Here is an 18,615-nt window from a genome sequence, read left to right as displayed (position 1 = left end):
CTGTTCCCGGATTATTTGTAGGAGGTCCTGGAAAACTACTGAGGAAACAGGGTGATTTTTAAGAGCGGAATTTATGTTGGACTTTTGTTTTAATTTTAATTTCTTTCATCATAATAAGGAATTTCTTAATATTCATTATAATTTTTTTCCTTTCAATTGGATCCTCCCATAAGTACCAATATGAGAGATGTTTATGGTGAGAGCTCTCACAAATTTTTTTCCTTTTAAATACAGGCAATTTATTTATTTATTTATTTTTCTTGTTTTTTATTGGGGTATAGTTGTTTTACAATGTTGTGTTACTTTCTACTGTACAGTGGAGTTCCCTGTGCTATACAGCAGGTTCTCATTAGTTATCTATTTTATACATAGTAGTGTATATATGTCAATTCCAATCTCCCAATTCATTCCACCCCAATTTCCCCCCTTGGTGTCCATACATTTGTTCCCTATGTCTATGTCTCTCTTTTTGCCTTGCAAACCGGTTCATATGTGAATACAGCCAATTTAAAGGATCCATCATCTGGCCATTGGCAAGTAGGATCTTATATTAATTTCAAACATCAACTCAAACCAATAAGCATTTTTTTTTTACTGCTTCACCAAAAATGCAAGAGACATATCACAAGAGATTATTTAGCCCTCACAAGATCCAGAAAGTTCATTCCCAGAGTTAGTCTAAAAAAGTAAAAGCCCTTTGTTGCTACAGGTGGTACAAATGGTATAGTGAAAACAATCTCTCTAGTGTCCCACAAAAATGAAGGGCACTCCAGCCATAAACCCATTAATTTATGGCACCAGGCAGGCACTACTGGAATGGGGCTTTTCCAGTACTAACAAGCAATAAAAGTTGAGATGACAAATGCCCCTTATGGGCCAGGACCCCTTATGACAAACTCCTCTGAGAGCTGGCACAACCAGACAATGAGAGTGCTGGTAACTTCATGACTTGGAACCCCAGTCTATTCAACTAGCCACCAGATACACCCCAGTAAATGCACCTTCTGGATGACAGACCAGAGAGAATATTCTCACTGGACAAAAAGCCAGGCTCTCAAGACACAAAAGAAGACGGAAGGTAAAACCTCATCTCGTTTTTACATAGAGGAACCACAGCAAAGTTTGTCTAAATAGACGCGGGTCTGGTGACAGCTGTTAACAATCTGTGAGGCTGGCTTGAACAGCAGGCTTATAGGGTCTATGCCTACCGTACTGCCCTATGGTTTTCTCCTTATGATAAATGACACAACAGACAGAGACAAAGTAAAACAGTGACCGTGTTTGAGAAGAATAGAATCCTAAAGTTTCCCTAAGTCTGAGGAACTAGCTACACAAATATTTTCTCCTGCTAACCTAAATTTAGAGAGAAAAAAAGGGACTCTCACTACTTTCCCTTCCATCACACCTTGAAGGCAGCAATCTGGGAGGCTGACATGGTAAGAAGTCTTACCTTCTGCGGCCTTTATCACATGTCCCAGGATCTCTCAGCTGCAGCAGCCTCAGGATGGGAAGCCTCCTGCCTGGCTTGCCAACTGTCAGGGAGGGGGAAATTTACCCCTCTACACCTCTTGAGTTCTTGTGGTTGGACTAATAACAAAATTGACACAAGACAGATTAACAGGAGAAAAAGAAACAAATTGTAATTCATGCACATGGAGGTTTCTGAGAAATGGGACCTAAGAAGTGGCCAAAAAAAGGGCAGCTTTTATATTTTTAGACGAAGAAACAATAAAGTTTTGAGGAATGGACAGCACAGATAAACTTGCATTTTGAGTGCTCAATTAGTGAAGAATCTAAACAGAATTTGGGCTTGGGGTAGTAAATTAAAGAAGTAACAAGGTTTGTTTATACAGGCTTCTCTGTGCATCTTTCACATGAGAGATTTCCTGCTTTCAGAGAGACATAAAGGAGGGTCAGACTGTCCCTCCTGCGTTGGTCATTTCTTCAGTAACCGTAATACAAGGTAATCAATATGCCTTTGTGGCACATTTTGGGGCAGCCTGCCTTGAGCCCCAATGGGTGAGATGCACAGGAGCCACTCTGTTGACACTTTCTGCATTGAACTGGTAGAGCCAGATCCCAATGCACTAAAAGAACATTTTAGTTAGGTTATCTTGAGTATAATCTGGCAAATTCTAAGAGAGGGCTAGACTTTGGTGGGGAAGAAACAAAAATAAAAATGGATGTGGTGAGCCCTGGGGGAAGATGGCGGAAGAGTAAGACGCGGAGATCACCTTCCTCCCCACAGATATACCAGAAATTCATCTACACGTGGAACAACTCCTACAGAACACCTACTGAACGCTGGCAGAAGACCTCAGACCTCCCAAAAGGCAAGAAACTCCCCACGGACCTGGGTAGGGCAAAAGAAAAAAGAATAAACGGAGACAAAAGAATAGGGACGGGACCTGCACCAGTGGGAGGGAGCTGTGAAGGAGGAAAGGTTTCCACACACTAGGAGCCCCTTCGCGGGCGGAGACTGAGGGTGGCGGACGGGGGAAGCTTCGGAGCCGCGGAGGAGAGCACAGCAACAGGGGAGCGGAGGGCAAAGCGGAGACATTCCCGCGCAGAGGATCGGCGCCGACCGGCACTCACCAGCCCGAGAGGCTTGTCTGCTCACCCGCCGGGGCAGGTGGGGCTGGGAGCTGAGGCTCGGGCTTCGGTCGGAGCGCAGGGAGAGGACTGGGGTTGGCGGCGTGAACACAGCCTGAAGGGGTTAGTGCACCACGGCTGGCCGGGAGGGAGTCCGGGAAAAAGTCTGGACCTGCCAAAGAGGCAAGAGACTTCTTCTCTCTCTCTTTCCTGGTGCGCGAGGAGAGGGGATTAAGAGCGCTGCTTAAAGGAGTTCCAGAGACGGGCGCGAGCCGCGGCTAAAAGCGCGGAACCCAGAAACGGGCGTGGGACGCTGGGGCTGCTGCTGCTGCTGCTGCTGCTGCTGCTGCTGCCGCCGCCGCCAAGACGCCTGTGTGCGAGCACAGGTCATTGTCCACGCCCCCTTTCCAGGGAGCCTGTGGAGCCCGCCACTGCCGGGGTCCCGGGATTCACGGACGGCTTCTCCGGGAGAGCGCACGGCACGCCTCGGGCTGGTGCAACGTCACGCTGGCGTCTGCCGCCGTACGCTCGCCCTGCACTCCGTGCCCCTCCCTTCCCCCCCCTCCCCGCCTGAGTGAGCCAGAGTCCCCGAAGCAGCTGCTCCTTTAACCCCGTCCTGTCTGAGCGAAGAACAGACGCCCTCCGGCGACCTACATGCAGAGGCGGAACCAAAGCCAAAGCTGAGACCTGGGAGCTGTGAGAATAAAGAAGAGAAAGGGAAATCTCTCCCAGCAGTCTCAGAAGCAGCTGATTAAAGCTCCACAATCAACTTGATGTACCCTGCATCTGTGGAATACATGAATAGACAACGAATTATCCCAAATTGAGGAGGTGGACTGTGAGAGCAAGATTTATGATTTTTTCCCCTTTTCCTCTTTTTGTGAATGGGTATGTGTATGCTTCTGTGTGAGATTTTGTCTGTATAGCTCTGCTTCCACCATTTGTCCCAGGGTTCTATCCGTCCGTTTTTTTTTTGTTTAAAAAAATTTTTTTAATAATTATTTTATTTTAATAACACTATTACATTTTATCATACTTTATTATATTTTACTTTATCTTCTCTCTTTTTCCTACCTTCCCTCCTTCCTCCCTCCCTTCCTCCCTCCCTCCTCCTTCTCTCTCTTTCTTTCTTTCTTTCTACTTCTACTAACTCTTTCTTTCTACTTTTTCTCCCTTATATTCTGAGCCGGCTGGATGAAAGGCTCTTGGTGCTGCAGCCAGGACTCAGTGCTGTGCCTCTGAGGTGGGAGAGCCAACTTCAGGACACTGGTCCACAAGAGACCTCCCAGCTCCACATAATATCAAACAATGAAAATCTCCCAGAGATCTCCATCTCAACACCAGCACCCAGCTTCACTCAACGACCAGCGAGCTACAGTGCTGGACACCCTATGCCAAGGAACTAGCAAGACAGGAACACAACCCCACCCATTAGCAGAGAGGCTGCCTAAAAATATAATAAGGCCACAGAAACCCCAAAACACACCACCAGACGTGGACCTGTCCAACAGAAAGACAAGATCCAGCCTCATCCACCAGAACACAGGCACCCGTCCCCTCCAACAGGAAGCCTACACAACCCACTGAAACAACCTTAGCCACTGGGGACAGTCACCAAAAACAATGGGAACTACGAACCTGCAGCCTGCAAAAAGGAGAGCCCAAACACAGTAAGATAAGCAAAATGAGAAGACAGAAAAACACACAGCAGGTGAAGGAGCAAGATAAAAACCCACCAGACCTAACAAATGAAGAGGAAATAGGCAGTCTACCTGAAAACGCATTCAGAATAATGATAGTAAAGATGATCCAAAATCTTGGAAACAGAATAGACAAAATGCAAGAAACAGTTAACAAGGACCTAGAAGAACTAAAGATGAATCAAGCAATGATTAGAAACACAATAAATGAAATTAAAAATACTCTAGATGGGATCAAGAGCAGAATAACTGAGGCAGAAGAACGGATAAGTGACATGGAAGATAAAATAGTGGAAATAACTGCTGCAGAGCAGAATAAAGAAAAAGAATGAAAATAACTGAGGACAGTCTCAGAGAGCTCTGGGACAACATTAAATGCACCAACATTCAAATTATAGCGGTTCCAGAAGAAGAAGAGAAAAAGAAAGGGACTGAGAAAATATTTGAAGAGATTATAGTTGAAAATGTCCCTAACATGGGAAAGGAAATAGTTAATCAAGTCCAGGAGGCACAGAGAGTCCCATACAGAATAAATCCAAGGAGAAATATGCCAAGACACATATTAATCAAACTGTCAAAAATTAAACACAAAGAAAACATATTAAAAGCAGCAAGGGAAAAACAACAAATAACACACAAGGGAATCCCCATCAGGTTAACAGCTGATCTTTCAGCAGAAACTCTACAAGCCAGAAGGGAGTGGCAGGACATATTTAAAGTGATGAAGGAGAAAAACCTGCAACCAAGATTACTCTACCCAGCAAGGATCTCATTCAGATTTGATGGAGAAATTAAAACCTTTACAGACAAGCAAAAGCTGAGAGAGTTCAGCACCACCAAACCAGCTTTACAACAAATGCTAAAGGAACTTCTCTAGGCAAGAAATACAACAGAAGGAAAATACCTACAATAACAAACCCAAAACAATTAAGAAAATGGGAATAGGAACATACATATCGATAATTACCTTAAATGTAAATGGACTAAATGCTCCCACCAAAAGACACAGATTGGCTGAATGGATACAAAAACAAGACCCATATATATGCTGTCTACAAGAGACCCACTTCAGACCTAGAGACACATACAGATTGAAAGTAAGGGGATGGAAAAAGATATTCCATGCAAATGGAAACCAAAAGAAAGCTGGAGTAGCAATTCTCATATCAGACAAAATAGACTTTAAAATAAAGACTATGGGGCTTCCCTGGTGGCGCAGCGGTTGAGAGTCTGCCTGCCGATGCAGGGGACAAGGGTTCGTGCCCCGGTCTGGGAAGATCCCACATGCCGCGGAGCAACTGGGCCCGTGAGCCAAAATTACTGAGCCTGCGCGTCTGGAGCCTGTGCTCCGCAACAAGAGAGGCCGCGATAGTGAGAGGCCCGCGCACCGCGATGAAGAGTGGCCCCCGCTCTCCACAACTAGAGAAAGCCCTCGCACAGAAACGAAGACCCAACACAGCCAAAAATAAATAAATAGATAAAGCAAACTGTCAACAAGTAAAAATAAACACTAAAAAAAAAAAAAAAAAAAAAAATTAAAAAAAAAAAAATAAAGACTATTAGAAGAGACAAAGAAGGACACCACATAATGATCAAGGGATCGATCCAAGAAGAAGATATAACAATTGTAAATATTTATGCACCCAACATAGGAGCACCTCAATACATAAGGGAAATACTAACAGCCATAAAAGGGGAAATCGACAGTAACACACTCATAGTAGGGGACTTCAACACCCCACTTTCACCCATGGACAGATCATCCAAAATGAAAATAAATAAGGAAACACAAGCTTTCAATGATACATTAAACAAGATGGACTTAATTGATATTTATAGGACATTTCATCCAAAAACAACAGAATACACATTCTTCTCAAGTGCTCATGGAACATTCTCCAGGATAGATCATATCTTGGGTCACAAATCAAGCCTTGGTAAATTTAAGAAAATTGAAATTGTATCAAGTATCTTTTCCGACCACAATGCTATGAGACTAGACATCAATTACAGGAAAAGATCTGTAAAAAATACAAACACATGGAGGCTAAACAATACACTACTTAATAACGAAGTGATCACGGAAGAAATCAAAGAGGAAATTAAAAAATGCCTAGAAACAAATGACAATAGAGACATGACGACCCAAAACCTATGGGACACAGCAAAAGCAGTTCTAAGGGGCAAGTTTATAGCAATACAATCCCACCTTAAGAAACAGGAAACATCTCGAGTAAACAACCTGACCCTGCACCTAAAGCAATTAGAGAAAGAAGAACAAAAAACCCCCAAAGTTAGCAGGAGGAAAGAAATCATAAAGATCAGATCAGAAGTAAATGAAAAAGAAATGAAGGAAATGATAGCAAAGATCAATAAAACTAAAAGCTGGTTCTTTGAGAAGATAAACAAAATTGATAAACCATTAGCCAGACTGATCAAGAAAAAAAGGGAGAAGACTCAAATCAACAGAATTAGAAATGAAAAAGGAGAAGTAACAACTGACACTGCAGAAATACAAAAGATCATGAGAGATTACTACAAGCAACTCTATGCCAATAAAATGGACAACCTGGAAGAAATGGACAAATTCTTAGAAATGCACAACCTGCCAAGACTGAATCAGGAAGAAATAGAAAATATGAATAGACCAATCACAAGCACTGAAATTGAAACTGTGATTAAAAATCTTCCAACAAACAAAAGCCCAGGACCAGATGGCTTCACAGGCGAATTCTATCAAACATTTAGAGAAGAGCTAACACCTATCCTTCTCAAACTCTTCCAAAATATAGCAGAGGGAGGAACACTCCCAAACTCCTTCTACGAGGCCACCATCACTCTGATACAAAAACCAGGCAAGGATGTCACAAAGAAAGAAAACTACAGGCCAATATCACTGATAAACATAGATGCAAAAATCCTCAACAAAATACTAGCAAACAGAATCCAACAGCACATTAAAACGATCATTCACCATGATCAAGTGGGGTTTATTCCAGGAATGCAAGGATTCTTCAATATACGCAAATCAATCAATGTGATACACCATATTAACAAATTGAAGGAGAAAAACCATATGATCATCTCAATAGATGCAGAGAAAGCTTTCGACAAAATTCAACACCCATTTATGATAAAAACCCTGCAGAAAGTAGGCATAGAGGGAACTTTCCTCAACATAATAAAGGCCATATATGACAAACCCACAGCCAACATCATCCTCAATGGTGAAAAACTGAAAGCATTTCCACTAAGATCAGGAACAAGACAAGGCTGCCCACTCTCACCACTCTTATTCAACGTAGTTTTGGAAGTTTTAGCCACAGCAATCAGAGGAGAAAAGGAAATAAAAGGAATCCAAATTGGAAAAGAAGAAGTAAAGCTGTCACTGTTTGCAGATGACATGATACTATACATAGAGAATCCTAAAGATGCTACCAGAAAACTACTAGAGCTAATCAATGAATTTGGTAAAGTAGCAGGATACAAAATTAATGCACAGAAATCTCTGGCATTCCAGTACACTAATGATGAAAAATCTGAAAGTGAAATCAAGAAAACACTCCCATTTATCACTGCAACAAAAAGAATAAAATATCTAGGAATAAACCTACCTTAGGAGACAAAAGACCTATATGCAGAAAATTATAAGACACTGATGAAAGAAATTAAAGATGATACAAATAGATGGAGAGATATACCATGTTCCTGGATTGGAAGAATCAATATTGTGAAAATGACTCTACTACCCAAAGCAATCTACAGATTCAATGCAATCCCTATCAAACTACCACTGGCATTTTTCACAGAGCTAGAACAAAAAATTTCAAAATTTGTTTGGAAAAACAAAAGACCCCGAATAGCCAAAGCAATCTTGAGAACGATAAACAGAGCTGGAGGAATCAGGCTCCCGGACTTCAGACTATACTACAAAGCTACAGTAATCAAGAGAGTGTGGTACTGGCACAAAAACAGAAAGATAGATCAATGGAACAGGATAGAAAGCCCAGAGATAAACCCATGCACATATGGTCACCTTATCTTTGATAAAGGAGGCAGGAATGTACAGTGGAGAAAGGACAGCCTCTTCAATAAGTGGTGCTTGGAAAACTGGACAGGGACATGTAAAAGTATGAGATTAGATCACTCCCTAACACCATACACAAAAATAAGCTCAAAATGGATTAAAGACCTAAATATAAGGCCAGAAACTATCAAACTCTTAGAGGAACACATAGGCAGGACACTCTATGACATAAATCACAGCAAGATCCTTTTTGACCCACCTCCTAGAGAAATGGAAATAAAGACAAAAATAAATACATGGGACCTAATGAAACTTCAAAGCTTTTGCACAGCAAAGGAAACCATAAACAAGACCAAAATACAACCCTCAGAATGGGAGAAAATATTTGCAAATGAAGCAACTGACAAAGGATTCATCTCCAAAATTTATAAGCAGCTCATGCAGCTCAATAGCAAAAAAACAGACAACCCAATCCAAAGATGGGCAGAAGACCTAAATAGACATTTCTCCACAGAAGATATACAGACTGCCAACAGACACATGAAAGAATGCTCAACATCATTAATCATTAGAGAAATGGAAATCAAAACTACAATGAGATATCATCTCACACCAGTCAGAATGGCCATCATCAAGAAATCTAGAAACAATAAATGCTGGAGAGGGTGTGGAGAAAAGGGAACACTCTTGCACTGCTGGTGGGAATGTGAATTGGTACAGCCACTATGGAGAACAGTATGGAGATTCCTTAAAAAACTACAAATAGAACTACCATATGACCCAGCAATCCCACTACTAGGCATATACCCTGAGAAAACCATAATTCAAAAAGAGACATGTACCAAAATGTTCATTGCAGCTCTATTCACAATAGCCCAGAGATGGAAACAACCTAAGTGTCCATTATTGGATGAATGGATAAAGAAGATGTGGCGCATATATATTCAATGGAATATTACTCAGCTATAAAAAGAAACGAAATTGAGCTATTTGTAATGAGGTGGATGGACCTAGAGTCTGTCATACAGAGTGAAGTAAGTCAGAAAGACAAATACTGTATGCTAACACATATATACGGAATTTAAGAAAAAAAATGTCATGAAGAACCTAGGGGTAAAATAGGAATAAAGACACAGACCTACTTGAGAATGGACTTGAGGATATGGGGAGGGGGAAGGGTAAGATGTGACAAAGTGAGAGAGAGGCATGGACATATATACACTACCAAATGTAAGGTAGATAGCTAGTGGGAAGCAGCCGCATAGCACAGGGAGATCAGCTCGGTGCTTTGAGACCGCCTGGAGAGGTGGGATAGGTAGGGTGGGAGGGAGGGAGATGCAAGAGGGAAGGGATGTGGGAACAGATGTATATGTATGACTGATTCACTTTGTTATAAAGCAGAAACTAATAAAAAAATGTGTACAGTGCTTGCCGCTGTATGTATGTATGGTGACAATGTGAATAAATGGTTTTTTTTTTTCTCTTTGTCAAAAAAAAAAAAAAAAACAATAGCCAAAACATGGAAACAACCTAAATGTTCATCAACAGAGGAATGGATAAAGAAGATGTGGCACATATATACAACCGAATACTACTCAGCCGTGAAAAGAATTAAATAATGCCCTTTGCAGCAACATGGATGCAACTGGAGATTATCATACTAAGTGAAGTAAGTCAGAAAAAGACAAATCACTTATTGTGGAATCTAAAATATGACAAAAATGAGCCTATCTATAAAACAAACAGACTCATAAATATAGAGAACAGACTTGTGGTTGCCAAGTGGGGGGAGGGAGAGGGATAGACTGGGAGTTTGGGGTTGATAGATGCAAACTATTACATTTAGAATGGATAAATAACAAGGTCCTACTGTATAGCACAGGGAACTATATTCAATATCCTGTGATAAACCATAAAGGAAAAGAATGTAAAGAAGAATATATATATGTGTGTATAAATGAGTCACTTTCCTGTACAGAAGAGATTGGCATAACAGTGTAAATCAACTATACTTCAATAAAAATAAATTTTAATCTGATTATCTAGTCTGAAAGTAAAAAGCATTAAATGGCTAAAATAGTAAAGGAAAGGATGATTTATGTTCTTTCATTTTGTACTGACTTTGCTAGGACATTGTGAAAAGAACAGAAATATCAAAAATTAGAATTCCATCATTTTGAACAATAATTGACAATGGTCCTAGTGGACCTTAATATGCTGATACTTTATTTGAACAATCAAAGGATATTGAATGATATAAATTCCCTTTTGAAAGATACCTTTGAGTATTCTGTTCAGCATCAAGCACATTACCAATATAAGTGCTCGAAAGTAAGCAAATCAATTGATTAATAGCATTACACATTCAATTATAGCTGGCATTATCGTACTGAATCACATTCTCTTGGAAATGAATTATTCCTGTATGAGGTTTATGTTAATTCTTTCAACCAGAATATCAAGTTAATCATCACATCACAAGCCAGATAATAGGAAAAATACTATGTAGAGCAAATGAATACCTTTAAATTTTCACAATAGAGATCCATAGAATGTGAGAAGTGAAAAGGACCATAAAGATACTAAAAAGTAGATACACTTCAAATCCCCTCTTTGACTTGTATTCTACAAAATAAGGCTGTATGGATAATGACAAAAACCCATTCAAGAAGTTAAGAGAAAAAAAGCATTTGAAATTATAGCTCTGGACTGTGAGGTCTGTGTTGACGTTACAAAACTGAAGTTAAATAATCTCTCAGTGTGAATAAAAGTAATGGCTATTTATATCAATTCCAATTCTTGGTTTAGAGAATCTAGTTCTGAAATGTTCAAGAGGTTTCTGCTGATGGATGTTACTTTATTTTACTCTTAAAATGAAAGGTAGCAGAATTTACCACCCCAAAATATGTCTCTTTGGCATAAGGATTATTTTGAGCTGATTATTTTTAAGAACTGCAGACACAGAAGAAGCTCTGAAAACCAAGAAGTTACTCTTTAGAAGTTTAAGAAACATTTACATTTATAAAGGAAATCTCCATTTGTAAGGGTGTCTCCCTCTCTATACCAGGAAGAAGAGGATGATTCTAAATCTCCAGAAACTCTTAATAATGGAGAAGACAACAACTTATATCTGCATGACAACCTTACCCTTGTACACTGTGCTTTGCCTAGTAACCTCCCATAACTGGCCTCCCCGTAACATCTTCTTTTGTCTTTAGCTGGAGATGATATTTAAGGTGGTGGCTCAGGCCATAACTGGGAGTTACTCAGTTTTCTGGAGTATCTCCCATGTATAGAGGAGGTATACATGTTGTTAAACTCCTGTGGTTTTTTCCTGTTAACCTGTCTTTTTATTCTAGGGGAGTGGTCTCAGCCAAGAACCTAGAAGAACAGAGGAAAAATTATTTTCCCTCCCCTATACAAGTGTATTTATTTAAAACACACATTTCTTCAGATAGCTCATTTTGATCATTTTGTTTTACTGTTTTGCAAACTTTATTACTGTTATTGAAAATAGTATTGAATTACTAATCACTCTCTAAATTGTCCAGGTGGTTAAATAGACATCTGTGACATCTAAAATACTAAATACTAAATTAAGACATTAAAATCCAAAAAGTGTGAAAAATAGGCATGTAAACTACTTTGTCCAAACTTTGCAATTGAAAAACTGAACTAAGGGACTTCCCTAGTGGTCCAGTGGTTAAGACTCTGCGCTTCCACTGCACCGGGCACAGGTTTGATTCCTGGTGAAGGAACTAAGATCCCGCATGCCCCATGGCACAGCCAAAAAAAAAAAAGACTGAACTAAGATGAAGGCTATCAAAATTTCAATACTTTTTTCTGACTACCCAAACAAAAAGGACAAGTAAGACTAACTAAAAGTATGAATCTTCTTATTATTGACGATTTCTGGGATAACAATGTTAATGAGAGATTATTTTAAAAGCAAACTAATACAGCAGTTTTATAAAAACACTATTAAAATATGAGGTCAAAAGTATCACCATTAATTAACATATGAAGCACACCTACTAGAAACATGTTGCCACAGAGCAGAAACAGAGTGTGGCCAAATATTTTGTAATGAGTGTTTAAGAAAATATAACCAAACATTCAGCTCTCAGACTGAAGACTCAAGACAGAAATACAATAAAGCAAGGGAGAGGTGATAAAACAACATGATAAGATGAAAATTAAGATGGCAGAAGTGAGGAAAGAATCATTAGGATAAATCAAACCATCACAGAAAGGGAGATGTACGTTTTTTGAATGAACATAAAGGACAGTTTAAGAAGCACAATAAGGAATACTGAAGATATGAATGTTAAAAGAAAACATTATAAAACAGAAACCTGGACTTCCCTGGTGGTGCAGTGGTTAAGAATCCACCTGCCAATGTAGGGAACATGGTTGGAGCCCTGGTCCGGGAAGATCCCATGTGCCGTGGAGCAACTAAGCCCGAGAGCCACAACTACTGAGCCTGCATGCCACAACTACTGAAGCCCGCATGTCTAGAGCCCATGCTCCACAACAAGAAGCCACTGCAATGAGAAGCCCGTGCACCACAACGAAGAGTAGCCCCCACTCGCCGCAACTAGAGAAAGCCCGCGTGCAGCAGTGAAGACCCAACGCAGCCCTAAATAAATAAATAAATAAATTTATTTAAAAAAAAAAAAGACAGAAACCTATGCCAACCTAAACCATGTTCAAAAGAGACTCTTAGATAGCTGAGTGACTAATCCATTTTTGACAGTGAGTGGTTTTAAACAACCAAAAAATGCCATACAATGTTGAAATATCTAAGTTGATAGTTTGAAGGTTATAATATACTTAAGAATAAAATGGAATCTGCTTATAAGCATTGATTTTCTAGTGTTACTGATATTCGAATATCTTTGCACTTTTGTATTTTTAATTGTATTAAATATACGGAGATAGATACATAATTTAAAATATATGCTTAAGATGGATATAGATGCTTTATTTTTAGTGCAGCCTTTTTTTACATGTCTTCTTTTGCTTGGCTCTCCTCTTCTCCCTCCTCTCAAATCAGTATATGTCCCCTTCCCTGCCTTTAAGATGACCAATATAACATGGTCGGCATCCTTACATGTCCTGTATAAATACATACACATATCTCTCTATAAAAGTATAATCTTTATTTTTGTCACTGTTGATTTTATAAGAATGGCATTACACAGTATAGTTTCTGTGCCCTACAGCAGCCCAAGTGCTTTAAAGCCGCTCCATGCTGTATAGTTTGCACACCCATCCCAGTGGAGGGAAAGGAGGCTCAGTGTTTCAAGGCAACCCATTCTGAACTTTGCTGAGAAAAGCAAAGGGCCTTCTATGAAGGACAAAACTTGCAGAATGGGATGTGGGAGAGCAAAAGATACTGTAGATCTTCAAAGAGCATCTCCACCACCCACAGCCTTCTTCCCAATAGTGTTAACTCTGCATTTTTACAGCGTAGCATGTATGTAGTTTTTGGCTATTTATGGTGTATTATTTGGGGTGGGAGGGATGGGGTGGGAAAGAAGGGAGATGGGTTAGGGTCATTTTTGTTAAAATTTGGGGCCTGTTGGGAGGCAATGGTGAAACAAAAGAAAGAACAACTAATGATGATTTGGTTCTGGGTCCAGAATATTTCATCCTTTCAAAAAACGTCATTGGCAACCTAAATGAGGCCTGTGAGAGGCTGTTGAAAAGCTGTGAATGCCTGAAACTTAGAAGCCAAGGTGTTCCCTGCCTGAGCTTAATGCTGTTCCCAAAAAGCATTAAGCTTTGGTAACTTCTTAGCTTCCCAGTTAAGAAGTTACCAAAGCTGCCATTTGGGGGATGGAAACTGGTTGAGGAGGAAAAGTCTTATTGGAGTGTATACACAGGCAGATCATTCTGTCTTAGAGGTGCTAATTCTTGAAATTGACAAGAAGACACTTTCTTTCCCGATTTTGAAGTTATAAATATCAGCTTCTCCATCCAAGCCACTGGCTGAAGTATTTGGGGAAGGGCAGAGGGTGGTATAGGAGATGGGAGAGTAGGCAAAGACAAGGGCCAGTGCTCTTAGGGTGGAAAACTCTTGGAGCCTCTGTTTTTTGAACTTTGAAACCATGGTGGCAGGGTTCAGTCACTGACAGCACAAGTTCACTGAGTCACTTCAAGAGTTGAAAGATTTCTGAAGCCCTGGTCTCAGGAGATTAAATTTTCATACTGGGGCAGTGGTTCACTTTAAAACAAAACAAATTTTTTTAATCCTAAGAATTAACTAAAACCCAAAATGCTGTCTTGAATCATGAGATCCATCAGTTCTTGACATCATTTAGACCTGCATCTAGAACTCCGCTATAAAATCTTTTTAGGCATGTGTTAGGTTTCTGTGAAAACTTTTGTTTAAGTGTTAAACTTCATACCAACACTGTCAGTTTTTGTCTCAATAAAACTATAGATTTATAAAAAAAAAAAAAGAATGGCATTACAATGGACACGCATGTTTGCATCTTGTTTTTCTCACTCAATAATACACGTGAAAAACATCCAACTCAACTGATAAAGTTCTAATTCATTATTTTAAATGACAATATAATAACTAATGGTATGGATGTGCCACAACAACTTACCCTGATATTTTCCTAATGACAGAGATTCACTTTTTTTCCAGTTTTTTTTTTTTTTTTTTACTAAAACAAATATTGCAGCAATGAACTTTTGCCTGCATATGTCCTTTTGTGCTTTTATTTCTATGGGATAGATTCCCAGGAGTGGGTTTATGTATTTTTAATTTTATTATATGTTGCCAAGTTGTTTTAAAAAAGTCTCTAATATATCAGAATTTCACTAGCAGTTATGAAAGTACCTCTTTCCTCAGTCACCATCAACAATAGAGATTAGAGCACTTTCTAATTTTAGCCATTCTAATAGGTACAATGGTATTTCACTGTTACTCTAATTGGCATTTCCCTGACTGCTGGTGAATTTGAACCTCTTTTCATATGTCTGTCAACTCTTTGGATTTGTATATCTATTTACATGTTTTTCTATCAGATTACAAGCCTTTTTCTTGTCAATTTGTAAGACTATTTGCTATTTTATAGAAATTAACTAGTTGTTAATTGCATTACTTTTTCTCTTTAGATCTACCACCCATTGATCAATTTGGTTTATATTTTGTTGTACTCAAAAAATACTTTTATATTTTCTTTTATAGCTTTTTTGGCTTTCAGTTGTGATTAAAATCTTCTCTGCCCTTGCTTTTTTTTTTTTTTTTTTGGCTGCATTGGGTCTTCATTGCTGCATACGGGCTTTCTCTAGTTGCGCGAGCGGGGGCTACTCTTCATTGTGGTGCACTGGCTTCTCATTGTGGTGGCTTCTCGTTGCAGAGCATGAGCTCTAGGCGTGTGGGCTTCAGTAGTTGTGGCACACAGGCTCAGTAGTTGCGGCACGCGGGCCCTAGAGCACACGGGCTTCAGTAGTTGCAGCACATGGGCTCAGTAGTTGTGGCGCGCGGGCTCTAGGGTGCATGAGCTTCAGTAGTTGTGGCATGCGGGCTCAGTAGTTGTGGCTCATGGGCTTAGTTGCTCTGCAGCATGTGGGATCTTCCTGGACCAGGGCTCGAACCTGTGTCACCTGCCTTGGCAGGTGGATTCTTAACCACTGCACCACCAGGGAAGTCCCTGCCCTGGCTTTTTATAAGAAGTTTTCAAGATTTCCTTTTTTTTTTCCTTTATGCTTAGTTTAGTTTCACTTGCTCATATGGTACTGCGTGCAGAGGTCTTGCATCTGGCACTTCAGACCAGAGTTCCTAGTGTAAAATGGCTCAGCCCGACACTTGAGCTTAGTGTACCATGTGCAGAAATGCTGCACCCGGCACTTTGATCTGGAGTGCTGTGAGCAGCATGGCTGCATCTGATGGTCAAGAACTGTCCCCTCCCTGCTGACAAGAACCCTATAAAGCAGCCCCAACAATGGCCTTTTGGGGAGAGCATGTGTTCTAGAGAGCGAGTTTGCTCTTCTCCATTCTTTGATCAAAAAATAAAGCTTTCACTTTCTCTGAACTGATTTCAGTTTCATTGTATTGATGCAAGCTACACCAGGCAGGAGGATCCTTGTTGGGGCCCGGGCAGTAACAAATTTTGAGGACCATGAAGAGACCAACTGTGGTCTTTTTGCCTGCACTTATCCACTAGGCTCTGGGCTCACCCTGGCTCCTACAGGAGGACAGCAGAGGCTTTGGGAGGTTCACGTGAAGATGGCTGACTCTGGTCTTTGAGGACACTCTGATGGGTTGCTTTGATTTGGCAGCCTTTGCCAAATCAAAGCAACTCTGCCCAGCAACCTGATACCTGGGTGGGGTGCACACACAGCATAGCCCCCAGAGTAATCTGGACTGCACGCCCTTGAGGGGATCATACTCTGGCATCCTTGGGGATCAGAGCCTGAAACTCAGTGCCTATCTGCCCGCTGCCTCTGGCTGGCCTTCCCTCGGTACCGGACGCCTGGGGACGGTGAGGATCTGTGGACTAGAGGGAACCACGGCAGTCTTGCCCGCTGTCTCACCAGTAGTGCTGACCTCTTGACCCCTGTACAAGGCAGTAGTGACCGTACCAGGGCTTTTTGCCCTCCTCGCCCACCTCCAGGGGTCAACAGTAGCATTCTCCATAGTCACATTCAGTGTGGTAAAGGAAAGTGGGCAGCCCCGTGAGCCAAGAGGTGAGACCAGAACAAGGCCCAGGTAATAAGGACCACCTGACAAAACAGAATGAGGACGCTCGATCTGAGTTCAGGAAAAGGCACCGAAGACGCCCAAACGTGAAAGGGTCCCAAGGTAGGTATGCGACCGGGGTCTTGATCTCTTCTGGTCAGTGCTAGTTTGTCTGATCTGGGCTGGGGAGCCCTGTGAGCCACTCACAAGACCATTACTGGGAAGCCCTGTGAGCTGCTGGCAAGAACAGGAAACACCCACTGCCCGACCTCTCCTCCCCACTCTGCTTGGGAGGCGAACCTTGGGTGATTCTTTACTGACTGAGGTTCCACGGGCTCTCCTCCCGGTATCAGCACAGAACACCAGCTACTCCAGTGATCTGGTGAGTACCCTGTGGGACTCCCTCATGCTTTTAGATCTCACCTGGTGGGAAGTCAGAAAACTCCTTTCGGCCGAAAGGAGGAAAGACAAGAGCCCTGCCTCAGACAGCTGTGCCACTCCCTAAGGGACCAAGGTGGTCAGGAAGTGACATGGCTAAGCTGCTCTGGCCCAGAGGCAGGCCTGTCCAACCCCCTGTGGGACATTCTGACTGAGGAGAGACTAACTATCCCAAGTACAGCCCATTACACATTCAAGGGGGACCTCCAGTTATATCAGAGTCCATGCTATTTGGATGCCTCCTAGTTTTTTTCTCTTGAGGAATCCATCAACAGTTTGGGGCTGGTTCCAAATTTCCCAAACCAGAAATCTTATTTGGATCAAATCTTGTGGCATTTGTGTGCCAACAAATCACTCCAACCACCCCCCTCAGTAGTTGGCAACAAATCCAAAACAGAACATCTAAGGTATGGGGAACCAAACGTCCACCATACCTAAGGATAGCCCATTAGGGTGCATCCTGCAGATGGGAATTTTTCAGGTGTCACCCCCTGACCGAAAACATTTAATCTTCCTATGTAATACAGCCTGCCTCCAATACCGGCTGGAAGATGGGGAAATTTGGCCCATCAGTGGGCCTTTTAATTAGAACACCATTTTACAATTGGACCTGCTATGCCAGAGACAAAAGAAATGGGACGAAATTCCCTATGTCCAGTTTTTTATGGCCTTGTATCAGAACAAAAGCCTTCAAAAGGGACGTGGGCTCTCTTCCACTGATGTAATACCAGTCCTTCACTCTCCCCTTGAGAACCTCCTTGATCCCCTCTCTAGCCCTTCTACTGCTCCTTCCCTACCCCCTTCCTTCATATGTCCTGATTTGGGCCACAGGCCCGAGGGGCCCCCTCCATACCAGCCCCATCCCCCCAGATCCCAGTTCAGCAAGTACACAAAGCAGAACTAATTACCAGCCAGGGTCCAACAACCCACCAGGAAAAGTACTCCCTTTGAGGCAGGTCCCCAGTGGAGAAGGATTCGTCCAGGTATATGCATCCCATTTACCACTTCTGATCTGTATAACTGGAAAACTCATAGTAAAGGGGTTGAGGGAAGATCCGGAAGTGTTCCTGAATCTAATTAGGGGAAGCTTTCAGATCCATGACCCCACCTGGCTAACATCTAGAGCCTCCTCAATGTACTCCTAACGGGAAGAAAAG

Source organism: Hyperoodon ampullatus (assembly GCF_949752795.1).
Source record: "Hyperoodon ampullatus genome assembly, chromosome: X".
Taxonomy (NCBI): domain Eukaryota; kingdom Metazoa; phylum Chordata; class Mammalia; order Artiodactyla; family Ziphiidae; genus Hyperoodon; species Hyperoodon ampullatus.
Note: the sequence above shows the minus strand (reverse complement) of the source record.